Genomic DNA, 12,635 nt, shown 5'->3' with positions numbered 1-12,635 from the left:
CTGGCCCTTAAAGGACTGAGAAAGACAAGATGGTAAGAAAAAAAGTCCAGATGGAAGGAAGATGAGTAGGAGAAATAGAAATTTAGAAGTACTTGGCATGATGAGGAATGAAAAGTATTCTAGTGTAGCTATGGGGTAGATTGCACACAGAGAGATGAGTGGGAAATATGCTGAGAAGTAGGTTGTGATGATACTTAATGGCATACAAATATGTTTAGAATTTATTCTATGAGTAATGGAAACAACCAAAGGTTTTGAGGATGGGCATTACTATAGATTTGTGTGCCTGAATCCTACAACTCACTCTTCTTATTTCTGCAATTCTAACTGAAAGAGATATACACTGAAGAAACTAATATTAATTTTTAATAGCTTCTAACAAATATTCAATATCTCCTTATCCTCATGTTGAGATTTTCCACCAATCCATTTACTGGAAACCCCATTTACTGGATAACCAAAGAGACAAATATGCCTAAAATAAGGAGAGAAGTAGGTGAAGAATGGTGGAGAAGAGATGGGCATCCAAGAGGATTTCCTTTGAAATGAGTCAATCATGAAAATAAAATGAATTTAAGAAATTTTATTAGGAATGTTTTTACGCAAGTGAAAGAAACTCAACTCAAATTAGATTTTTTTGATCATTTATAGGCTCAAATAACTGGAAATTTCTAGGAATCAATCAATTTTCAGTCATAGTTGCTTTAAGGGTCAAATGATGTTATCAGGAATTAGTCATCACTCTCCATCACTTCGTTCTGCTTCTCTCTGTGTTGGTTTTATTCTCAAGCTGATTTCCCACATGGCAGCAGGGAAGGCTAAGGGCAGCTCTAGGCTTACTGTTCTTATAACTGATATCCCAGTGAAAAGAGAGCATGTCTTTTTCTTGAGAATTGAATCAAAAGTGCCAAAGAAAAGTCTGATTTTCCCTCCTTGGCACATGTGCCCATCCCTAAACCAATCATTTTGTTTGGGAGGGTTTGGGTGTTCTGACTGGCTAGGCCTGGTCATGTGCCTGGAGCCGCCAAAACCATATAAAGTGGCAGGATGGATTTTGAACAGTCTTACTTTCTATCATGAAACATATTTGGGGGATCAGAACACAGCACAGGACTTTGAGACATTTAGGCATGGGCGGTGGGGTAGGGGTAGCTGTTCGCAAAGGAAAACAGCTTGAAGACCTTGGGCACTGGAAGACAAGGTTGATTAAAGAGAGACTGCGTAGAAAAGGGCAAGTCCCAAAGACAACTTCATTGACTTTACAGTTTTATTTAGAGCTTCCTGGCTTTGTCATTCCAAGAGAAAACTTGCTGGGTGAATAGCAAAGTGCAGTATGGCTAACAAATTAACAGAAAATAAGAGTTAATCCACCAAAGGGTTTTTGCAAAGCTTATTTGTTATCTTTACCCATTTCTTAGCCAGTTTGCAGAGATAAAGTAAGTCACAGGGGCTATGTACATTCAGTTATACAGGCTAATTCTTCAGTGCGTCGCTTCAAACTTCAGATAAAGAAGGAACATAAATCTTTTCAAATTCATAAGGTGATGCAAAGCAAAAGTCGAGAATCTGCTATGAAAATAAAGTATAGCATATGGATTGAGTCAAGAATGCTTTGTCAGCACTCATGGAAATAGAAGCAGGGAGGGACTTAGTCCAATTTGCTTATGTTTTTAGGCAAGGTACTACATAATTTGACATAGGCCACATAGTCATGTAGCAGCAGAGCTGATTACAAAAATTCACATCTCCTATCTCCTAGACCTGATCATGTCTTATTACATCATCCTATATCAGCCAAATACTTCTCCTAGGAAAAAACTGTCCAATCAGATGGTCATTCAAATATGTACCTATATGCAATAAAGCATCCATCCACATCCAGTGGAGACTGGATATGGTTAAACTAGGGTTAATCTTGGAAGCCTATGATCACTGCTACGAACATTTGAGAAAAAATCAATACAGATTCATTTAGCTGCTTAAATCAAACCTGTGCTGGATTTTGTTGTTGTTTGCTATTTCATGGGATTTCTTTCATTTATCCCAGACTCCCAAAACTCAATCCTTTTTTGCAAATGATCCCATAGGTCAGGGACTACTAGGATTGAACATCAGTAGATAGAAAAGCACTCACTGCCATTGAAGATCAAGAGCCCCTGTCGAAAGAAGTAAATGTCTAAATAGGAAACTGTCACAGCGGTAAAAGAAGGCAGGGAGAAATCCCACTAGGGGATGCAGATCAAATAAAACAGAAGAGTATTTTATTCAGGCCTATTAAAATAGACAATTAAAAACAATACAGTTGTCCCTGTAGGGAAACAACTGAGCAGCTCCTCACTTACATATGCAAAGCACGGTACGCTTATGTGGCACCTTTCAGAAAGACTCTTCCAAGGCTCTGGCAGCACGCTAGCAGCATCACTAAACATGTCAGCCTAAGTCAAAGTAATGCATGGACAATGGTTTCCATGTTATGTGATGCCTGGGAAAGTCTTAGCCTGGGAAGAAAGTTTCACATTTAAGAAATGAGTTAAACTGAAGTGCACAAACTATTCATTTCTGCAGTCTTAACATGATCAAAAGAATTCCTAGGAAAGTCATTTAACAACTATTACTTTAAAAAGTGAAGTAAGACTCATGGCATCAGAAGATTTTGCCAGCTGAGTGGCTACCCCTGAGCTTTCAGTTAGTGTTTGTAATTATCAAGCATCATTCACTACCGGTACACTAGTCACTCATTCATCAAATGTTCTTTCTAGTGGGAAATGTCCAAGCTACCCTTATCTCCTGTTTTGCCAAACTGACCTTAGAGGAGCAAGAATACCTGTGCTGAGTCTCATATATCCCCGCTTCCCACACACACACACACACACACACACACATCTATTCAAGAACTCAGGGGTACTTTTGTCACTGGGGACCTGGCACTCAGTACTGACACTGCCTAGCCTAAAACCATAAATATCACTCTCACACCCTTGGGAGGACAACCACCACTCAGGCTTAGGGATATGCTTCTCCATATCTCTTTCCCTATGTCTTTTTTTTTTTTCTTTTATCGTCATTTTATTGGGATTTTGAGAGAAATAATGAATGTGTTTATTATTTCATATTTAAAGAGAACTCTCACTTCCTCCTTCCCTGCCTCTATCATTTTTTCATTAAAATTTTATTAAGATATAATTCACATATCATACAATTTACCAATTCGAAGTACACAATTCAGTTTTTTTTAGTATATTCACAGAGTTGTGCAATGAAACAAAAGATGACTATATCCAAATACCATGAAGATATGAGGATTGTGCCATTGTCAACTTCAGGAGGAACTCTGCTTCAGAACAGAGGATGAACATGCTTAAGAAAAAAGGCAAAGTAATTGAATTGTTGAATCTTCCTGAGAGAGCATAAATTCAGTAGATTTTTGCATAAGAAAGTATCCTTTCTCATTAGCCAAGCATCTGAACACTGGCTTCCCTTTAAATTAGATTTCATTGTACCAGAGAGTTCGGGAGATACCCACAATGGTGCACACGGCAGTTAAATGAAGTTTTAATTTTATTTACAACAGTTGCACATAGCAGTTAAATAAAGTTCTGTAAAATTAAAGAATTTCTATTACTCTTATATTTGTATACTAATAAGCCTAGACAAGACATGCGTAAAGTGTGATACCAATTATGTTGTCAATGAGATGGACACTGAAAGCTGTGAAAGCTAAAATTAAGAATAGTTTTATATTTTATAAGAGTTCCAAAAAGATTTCAATAAATTTTAATTTACCTGTAAAATAAATTTGAAATAAATAAAATGTTAACTTAAATATTTTATGTTTAATTTATAATTTTAAATAAATCAGTTAGAAATATGACATGTGGGTCTTCACTTATACTCTTGCCCCAGGCCCTCCCTGCATATAAGAGGGGTGAGCCTATTTCTTCTCCCTACTCCTATGAACACAGATTAGTGAGAAAATTGATGAGTAACTAATTCATATTGCAAAAGTAATAAGACTGTTAAATATGAGCAATGACTAAAACAAAGTAAAAGTGGATAGTATAAATACATCTGTTGAAATAATTAAAAATTAGCTACTCAAAGAGCACTCTGACAAGTTCACTTTGCCAAATACCATGACCCTTTCTTCGATAGCATTGGACCCCTCGTCTTAAAAATCTCCTGTTTTGATCTCCATGACATAGTTTATATCATGTCCTTTATCTTCTAAACTCTTATTTTAAAATCTCTTTTTTTATTTGTAACCAGCATATGGATGAGTTTTCCCACATCTTTTTAGTCTATACAGTACTACGTTCATTTTATGATAGCAATAAATATAAGGTTAATGAATAAGTGCATATAGAACATAGTTCTAGCAACATATTACATGGGGACATAGACCTTGTGATCACCGATTCTAAGTAGATATATCTTCAGGAATACTCTCAAAACTCAAACCCAATTTCATGGTCATGGAAGATTTTCCATTGTCGCACAAATGTGCTATGACAAGCCAGAGAGTGCAATTCACTAAAGACCGTGTTAGTAAGAAAATCACAACAGCTGGTATTATTGAGAACATTAAGAATGCTTATTGGAGAAATAACACCCACATCAACTTTGAAGAGCATGAAACTGAATCTCACTAGGGCCGTTCCATTCTTTCTTACTTATCTCTATGCAAGAATGAGTGAATCAGAAAATCTTGCAAATGATTTATGATTTCCCTTATATCTGGAAAGGGAATATAAGTGGATAAAAGGATGAGCCCAAGAGGCTATATGGATAAGTGTGAATATGGCAGATGAGATGCAATTAAGAGAACAAACACCATCATACTGATGCAGTCTTGACCTTATACACATTTCTGAAGGAGACCAGACATTGATTATTATTGTCTGTTAAGTGGTTACTTTCTGTAATTCGGGAATTAACACCTAAACAGTAAACCAAACAAACTCTAAGGATGTGTGTCTAGCTTATGTGGCACTTTTTTATTGAGAACTACTCCATCAGTCCCTACCCTTGGGCTGCTATAGCCTGCTGGTCACAGATGACTGAATCATAGATGAACACTAGGTCCAAACGAGGCCAATCTAGTTATTTTCACATTTGTAATTAGGAGTAAAATGGAGTAAATTCAGGAGCTTTGAGGTGAATTTTTTCTATCATGTATCCCAAGAACCAGAGACAACTGACCTGGAGATGCACAGAGAGAAGCAGAGCTAAAAAACATAGAGCAGTCATGCCTGCATGAATGCCTGGTGGCTCTCTAGGTTCTGTGTAGAGCCTCTGGGAAGGCCAGCTGTCCTCTTTGGATTCTTTTAGATACTCCCACATCCTTCCAATAAGGTCCCTTTACAACTTAAGCAGTTAGCTTCTTTTACTTCCAACCAAAACAACTTAGCTAAGAAATGGGAAGTACACACGCTCTAAGTACATCTGTACTGTGCTTGGAACCCTCATGTTTTGTAAAGGTTCAGGCCCATGTCCCCAGTGAACTCTTCAGTGAATGTTTGAAAGTAAATATAAAATAATTTTATTTTTAGTACCTAAAATTGACGAACAGTAAAGTTTAGAAGAGAAAAATCATATATATTTAGTAAATTCTATAAAACATAGGAGACTTTAAAATACATACATACACACATACGGAAGTGGGATGGAAGATGTAAGGAATCGGTCACAAGAAAAAAAATAAATCCAGAGTTTAACCTTTTCTGCCACTTAGACTGGCAACGTTTTGTGTGTATTTCATGCAGGATGTTGCTCTAAGTTGGATGTGAATTCACTCACAGGGAGTCGGAGATAATGTCACTGTGAATATTAAATCAACCAACAAGAGGTAGGAAGGTGGTGACACTAAAGATAAGATCAGATACAAACCCAGTGAACTCTTAAATAAAGAAACAAGTGAGCCCAGCAGGGCTATAAACAACCACCAAAATGAAAAGCAATAAATGGAGGAAAATAAGATAGTCAAATGAAATGAAGCAAGACTTATAATGAATAGTGCCTGGAATGCCATTTTAAGTAATATAAGTTTCTGCAACCAGTGTGATTAAAGAATATGTTTAACTGGTTATGTAAACCTTCACTGGGATCAGCCTGTATGGAATATGTCTTATATTATTAAGAGTTGTTTTTCCTAGTCCTGTAAGAAACAAGGACCAGAGTAGAAAAACAGACCTGGATCTGGCAGGTTTAAAATGGACCTTGTGCTTAAGTAGACACTGGTTGATAAGCTCCAGGACCTTTCATGAGGAAGAGGAGCTTCCCTCAATCAAGAGAGTATGAACTCTAAAGATAGTGGACAAGACACATAACTCACATTTGCTACATTTCACAATTTAGACCTACCTTTTACATTTATTTAAAGTGTCTTGGTTAGAAAATTCTTAATGTACAATCAAGATCAAATTTAAATAGGTATGAAATCATCACAGTGTACACCTTACACTTTCACAATGTTATATGTTAATTATATCTCAATAAATGTGAAAATATAGCAGTAGGTTCATAAATTCATTCATATGGGACATGAATCCAGAATACCCACAAAGAATTGTGATGAAAATATGAAATCTCTTATATGTGACAAGCATGATGCAAAAATTTGCCAAGTATTTTTATTAATATTCATAATTATTAAAGCCACATATCCTTTATCTCATTTCGTTAACAATAGTAAAAACAAACCGAGCTAGCTTGTGATCAGATTCTTATTTAGCATATCATTTAGATGCTTCCTGAACACTAAGAAAGCTATATTATAAGCAAAAAGTCTTTCTACACTAAAAGTATTAGGCAGATATAGGCCTTTATTATTCATTGAACTCTAAAATATGCTGAGTCTAGTTCATTTTGGTGAAAATTGGCTTGAAATCAATACAATCTTTTTAAGAAGTACTAGTATTAAGAAAAATTATTAGATTAGTATATTAGTGAATGTCGTGTCCATGGCTGGAAAGAACCAGTTATTGATAAAATTTAATTCGACATAAATTTAGTGAAAGCCTACTGAGTGAAAAACTATATGCTAGCTGTGTACTGCTAATGAAAGTAGGAACTGGCACTCCCTATCCAGGAAAGCAATTAAGCAATATGTATAAAAAGTTTCACATATGTTTATATCTTTGACACAGTAATACCACTTCCAGATATCTTACCTAAAGAAATAATCAAATGGCTTCACAGATGAATATTTAAAGAAGTAATACCAATTCTTTACAAACTCTTCTAAGAATTAGAAGAGGAAAGAATACTTCTCAACTCATTCTAGGAGGCCCTGATACCAAAACCAAACAAAGCCATTACATTTTTAAAAAATTAAGACCAATATCTCTCATGAATATAAACACAAAAATTCTCAACAAAATACTAGCAAACCAAATTCAGAAACATATAAAAAGAATTATATCTCATAACCAAGTGGGACTTACTGAGGGAAAGCAAGGTTGGTTTAATATTCAAAAATCAATTAATGTAACATGCTATATCCTTAGAATAAAAGCATTTGACAAATTCCAACACATGATATTTAAAAAAAAAAAAAAGCTGCTCAACAAACAAAGAGAAGGAAACTTACTCAACACAAAAAGAACATCTATGAAAAATTTACAGCTATCATACTTAATGGAGAGAGATTCAATACTTTCTCAACATCTGGAACAAGACAAGAATGTCATATTTGCCACTTCTATTTAACATTGTACTGGGGGTTCTAGGCAGGGCAGTTATATAAGAGAATGAAATAAAATGCATGCAGATTGGAAAAGAAGAATAAAACTATCTCTATTCACGGACAACATGAGCTTATAGAGAATCCTAAGAAATCCATAAAAAACTATTAGAACTAACAAAAAGGTTTAGTAAGGCTAAAGGATTCAAAATTACCATGCAAAAGTGGATCGTATTTCTTACACTTACAATGAACAATCCAAAAATGAAATTAAGAAAGTAATTCTATTTAAATCAGAATCAAGAACAATAAAATACTAAAAAAACAAATTTAACCAAAGAATTGTGAAACTTATATTTTAAAGATAATAAAACATTGTTGGAACAAATTAAAGGTGAACTAACGAATAGAAAAACAGCCCATATTCATGGATTAGAATACTTGATATCGTTAAGATGGCAATTTTCCCCAAATTGACCTACAGATTTAACACAATACTTAACCAGAATAACAGCTGACATCTTTGTGTAAATTGATAAGCTAATCCTAAAATTTCTAAAATTTCCCAGAATAGCCAAAACATTCTTGAAAAAGAACAAAGTTGAAGGATTAACACTTTCCAATTTTAAAACTTACTACAAAGCAAAAATAATCAACAGTGTGGGACTGGCATAAGGATAAACATACAGATTAATGGAGCAAAATGGAGAGTCCAGAAATAAGTTCATATATCTATGGTCAACTGATTTTAGACAGGATACCAAGATTATTCAATAGGGAAAGAAGAGTCTTTTCAATAAATTATACTGAAACAATTGGCTATATACATGTTAAAAAATGAAGTTGGACTCCTACTTCACACCATGTACAAAAAATAACTCAAAATGGATCAAAGACCTAAAAGTAAGAACCGAAATTCTTAGAAAGATACTATAGAAAAAGTGAAAAGACAATCCATAGAATAGGAGAAAATATTTGCAAATTATATATCTGATAAGGAAATTGCATCAAAATGCATAAAGAACTTTTATAACTCAACAATAAAAAGACAATAAAATCCAACTTAAAATAGGAAAAGCATCTGAACTGATATTTCTCCAGGAGATATACAAATGGGCAAGAAACAATCACAGAAGTAAATAAATTGATTTATAAGAAAGTTCACTACAGCAATATTTATTAAAAAAAAAAAAAAAAAAAAGGATACAACCTAGATGTCCAAAAATAGGAGAATAATGACATTAAATTACAACAAATTAAAACATTGAAATATATCTCCTCAGGAGACGCACGTGTTGTGAAGGCGTCACTAGCTAGGGTCTCTGGTGACCTGGACTGCAGCAGCGCCTATGGGGAGGGATGTTCCGCGATTTCAGCAGTTAGTTTGGCTTGCAGCAGCTGGCTGCGAGTGACCGCCAGTCCAGCGGAGATGGGCAGCCAGAGGTAGAAGCTTCACCAGAGCAGGGCTCCAAGGCGGTGGTGGAGTGGGCCGAGGGGAAGTCACAGCAAGCCAGGGACCAGGAGCTCCTTCACCAGGCCAAAGGCCTCGGCAACTATTTAACTTTGCAACTGCCGCTACAAAAAAAATAAATAACTGAATCAGTTGTTGAAACGGCACAAACGATAAAGAAATCAGTAGAAGGAAAGATAGATGACATCATTGTTAAGATAATTATAGGATATTTTCAGAAGGAACAGAAAAAATTTATTGAGGAACAGCATACAAAAAAATAAGCTGCAGGTACCTGGATGGGTTGATAGTAATGATGAAGAAACAATTCAACAACAAATTTTGGCCTTATCAGCTGACAAGAGGAATTCCCTTCTTGATCCTCCAGCCGCTGTGCAGTTTCATTTTGACTTGGATCAGATGTACCCTGTCGCCGTGGTCATGCTCCAAGAGGACGAACTGCTAAACAGGATGAGATTCGCACTTGTTCCTAAACTCGTGAAGGAAGAAGTATTTTGGAGGAACTACTGTTACCGCGTCTCCCTGACTAAGCAGCCGGCCAGCAACAGGCCGCCAGAGGAGAGAAGAGGCACCGCTGCGCTGTCGCTGACAGAGGCAGTACTGCCCCAAACGCCACCTGTCGTAATCAAATCTGAGCTTAAAACTCAAGAGGATGAAGAGGAGGTCTCTACCAGTCCAGTTGTTTCTGAGTTTGTCAGCAACGCCTTCGACACTCGTAACTTAGATCAGGAGGACCTGAGGAAGGAAATGGAGCAACTGGTGCTTGACAAAAAGGAGGCAACTGTATTAGAAGAGGACTCTGCAGACTGGGAAAAAGAAGTACAACAGGAACTTCAAGACTATGAAGTGGTGAACTTCAAGACTATAAAGCGTCAGAGAAACGAGATGAAAACTGGGATAGGGAAATAGAGAAACTACTGCAGGAGGACCAATTAGCCATTTCCTGAAAAATAAGCATTATCCTTAACATTCTGTAACTGGCATTAAATTCTAGATGGCAACACTTGCTGAATCAGAAGGCACAGAAGAGTAGAACTATGAAATTCAAAATTATTCTTTTTTCAAGTTGAAACTTGCCTCTTCTTTTAAAAAAGTATATAGAATTGTTATTCTAATAAATTAAAAAAGGAATGTGTTATGTAATATTTCTTTAAAAGGAATCTAGTTAGAGATATTCTTATAGTCAATATGGATATCTTAGCCACAGAAACATAAGTAAAATTTTAGAGTTCTGTTTTCCATGAGGTCAAAAATATATTCTTCAATTATGGTTTTCTAAATATTTGTACTCGTTGCATTATCATTGCTACATATATGTTAAAGTACTTTGTGGATTGATAACTATCACAATGACCAAATTGTACCAAAGAACTTAAGAGAAAGCACCTTCAGAACTGTTTTCTTGGTGTGTTTTTTTTTTTTTTTTTGAAACTCCATCTGAAAGCCAGAAGATAAAATAATTACATTGATTTGAATGTTATAAACATCACACAATTTGACATTGAGAAATACTGTGCAAAAATATTCTTCTCTGGGGCCTTTTCTTTCTTTCTCATTTAACTATACCACATTTAATAATAGTGTTTTCCTAAATTTCACATGATGGATTTTTGTAGGAAGCAGGGCCTCTCATCCTTTTTGTGTTAATGACCAGCAGAAGCCTGTTCACCTTAAAGTGTCTTGTTGTTTAAATCATCACCACATATAAATGTTTTAGCTTCGTTTGTCTTAATTAAACTGTCAGTCTTTATAAAATTGTGTTTCTCTGAGTACAACTTACAGAACTTCATACAGTTCTACCTGTGTTCTGCTAAACTGTCAGGCCATGTTCATGGAAGATGGTTATTTGAAATGAACAGGGTGGCTTAATTTCCGAGGTGTTTGCTTCCCAAGCCTTTTATGTTTCTCAAGGAGGCTTTATATCTTTTTTTTATTATTATTAAGTTTATTGGGGTAACTAACATTGGTTAATAAAATTATATAATTTTCAAGTGTACATTATAATTTGACATTTGTATATTCTATTGTGCGTTTACCACCTAAAGTCCAGTTTCCTTCAGCTGCCATATATTTGATCCCCTTTACCCACTTCGCCCTCCCTCAATTCCCCTATATTTGACCCCCTTTACCCCGTCTAACTCCCCACTTCTCCCCGACCCCTTACCTTCTGATAACCACTAGTCTATAGTCCATGTCCATGAGTCAAGAAGCCTTTATATCTTTAAGGTGAATAGAATTAAGACAGTTCTTTATAAGAAAGATGTACATAATTTTATCCTTGGCCCCACAAAAATTAGTCTCTGTGGTCCTCTGGCAAAGTTATAGTCAATGAGAAAACCAAAGGAATGTGAATCCAAGCGTTTATTATTACTCTTATGTTTGTAGTTCGGGATACACACATGAGAACGAGTCAGACTGTCTCAGCTAGGATCACTAGGGTTGTAGCAATAAACTCACGTGTTCTATGAAACCACTGACCTCATTATCAAGAGATTTCCACTGTGGTGCCATAGTTGCTGATTACTGAGTTTGGGTCCAGAGACTACGACTGGCAACTTCTGGAGTAATCTTCTCAAAGCGAAAGGTTTGTTTTCAAACAGAGTTTGCTGGAGGGAAAGAAGCACGTTAAATGTGTTTAAGTAGCTGAAAATCCTAGATTTAAGCAGATTAGAATGTGATAGTGCTTGACTTTTAATATAAGCACTAAAATTGTTATTGATGAATGTTGAATAAATACAAAAAAAATTTTCAGAGAAAAGTCAGAAATTAAAATGACAATAGAAACATGTTATCATTGTTACTATCAGTTTTCCATGATATTGCATTTATAACTAACTGAATTGTGCATTGCCCTGTGAAAATAAAAGGATATAATAAGACTTTTTACACGGAAAAAAAACAACAACATCAACAACAACAGAACATTGAAATATGACATAGCCATTAAAAAGACGTAGAAATGTAGTGTAGGGAGATAATTAAGCTCTAGAGCACTGATCTAGTCTGCTTGTGTTTGAATCCCAAGTCTAAAACTTACCAGATTCATGTTTCGGGCAAATTATTCAACATGTCTAAGCTTCAGTTTCTTCATCTGTATTTTTTTGCTTTAAGTAAAGGTGATTATGTATGTGAAGTGCTTAGTGCAAAGCATAGCACATAATGAATGCTAAAAAAAAATTTGAAAAAATTATAGTATGCCTTTATTAACATGTCGACATCTTTAAGATATAGTGTCAAGTAAAGAAGTAGGATATAAATGTATGCATAAAATATTCAACAGACTTTGAATAAATGGTTAGATAGAATGGGTGGGTAGATGAATGCATAGGATGGATAAATGGATTAATACAGAAATATGTAATGGAATATCATATTACTCCATGTCATTCCTTTAGTAGTGCAAGCCTTCCTGGTTTATTATTATGTCACAATTCTTAACTTTACATGTTCCGTTTTTGTGTTTTGCCTGGTTTTCTATTGGTG

At 35.3% G+C, this 12,635-nt stretch overlaps 1 pseudogene; it reads left to right on the top strand.

The window, feature by feature from the left end:
• Window positions 1-9,040: 9,040 nt before the first annotated feature.
• On the top strand, window positions 9,041-10,099 carry LOC105295607 (annotated as a pseudogene).
• The last annotated feature ends 2,536 nt before the right edge of the window (window positions 10,100-12,635 follow it).

This window comes from Pteropus vampyrus, unplaced genomic scaffold (genome assembly GCF_000151845.1).
Source record: "Pteropus vampyrus isolate Shadow unplaced genomic scaffold, Pvam_2.0 Scaffold109, whole genome shotgun sequence".
Lineage (NCBI taxonomy): Eukaryota > Metazoa > Chordata > Mammalia > Chiroptera > Pteropodidae > Pteropus > Pteropus vampyrus.
This window is presented reverse-complemented; position numbering and strand designations above follow the sequence as displayed.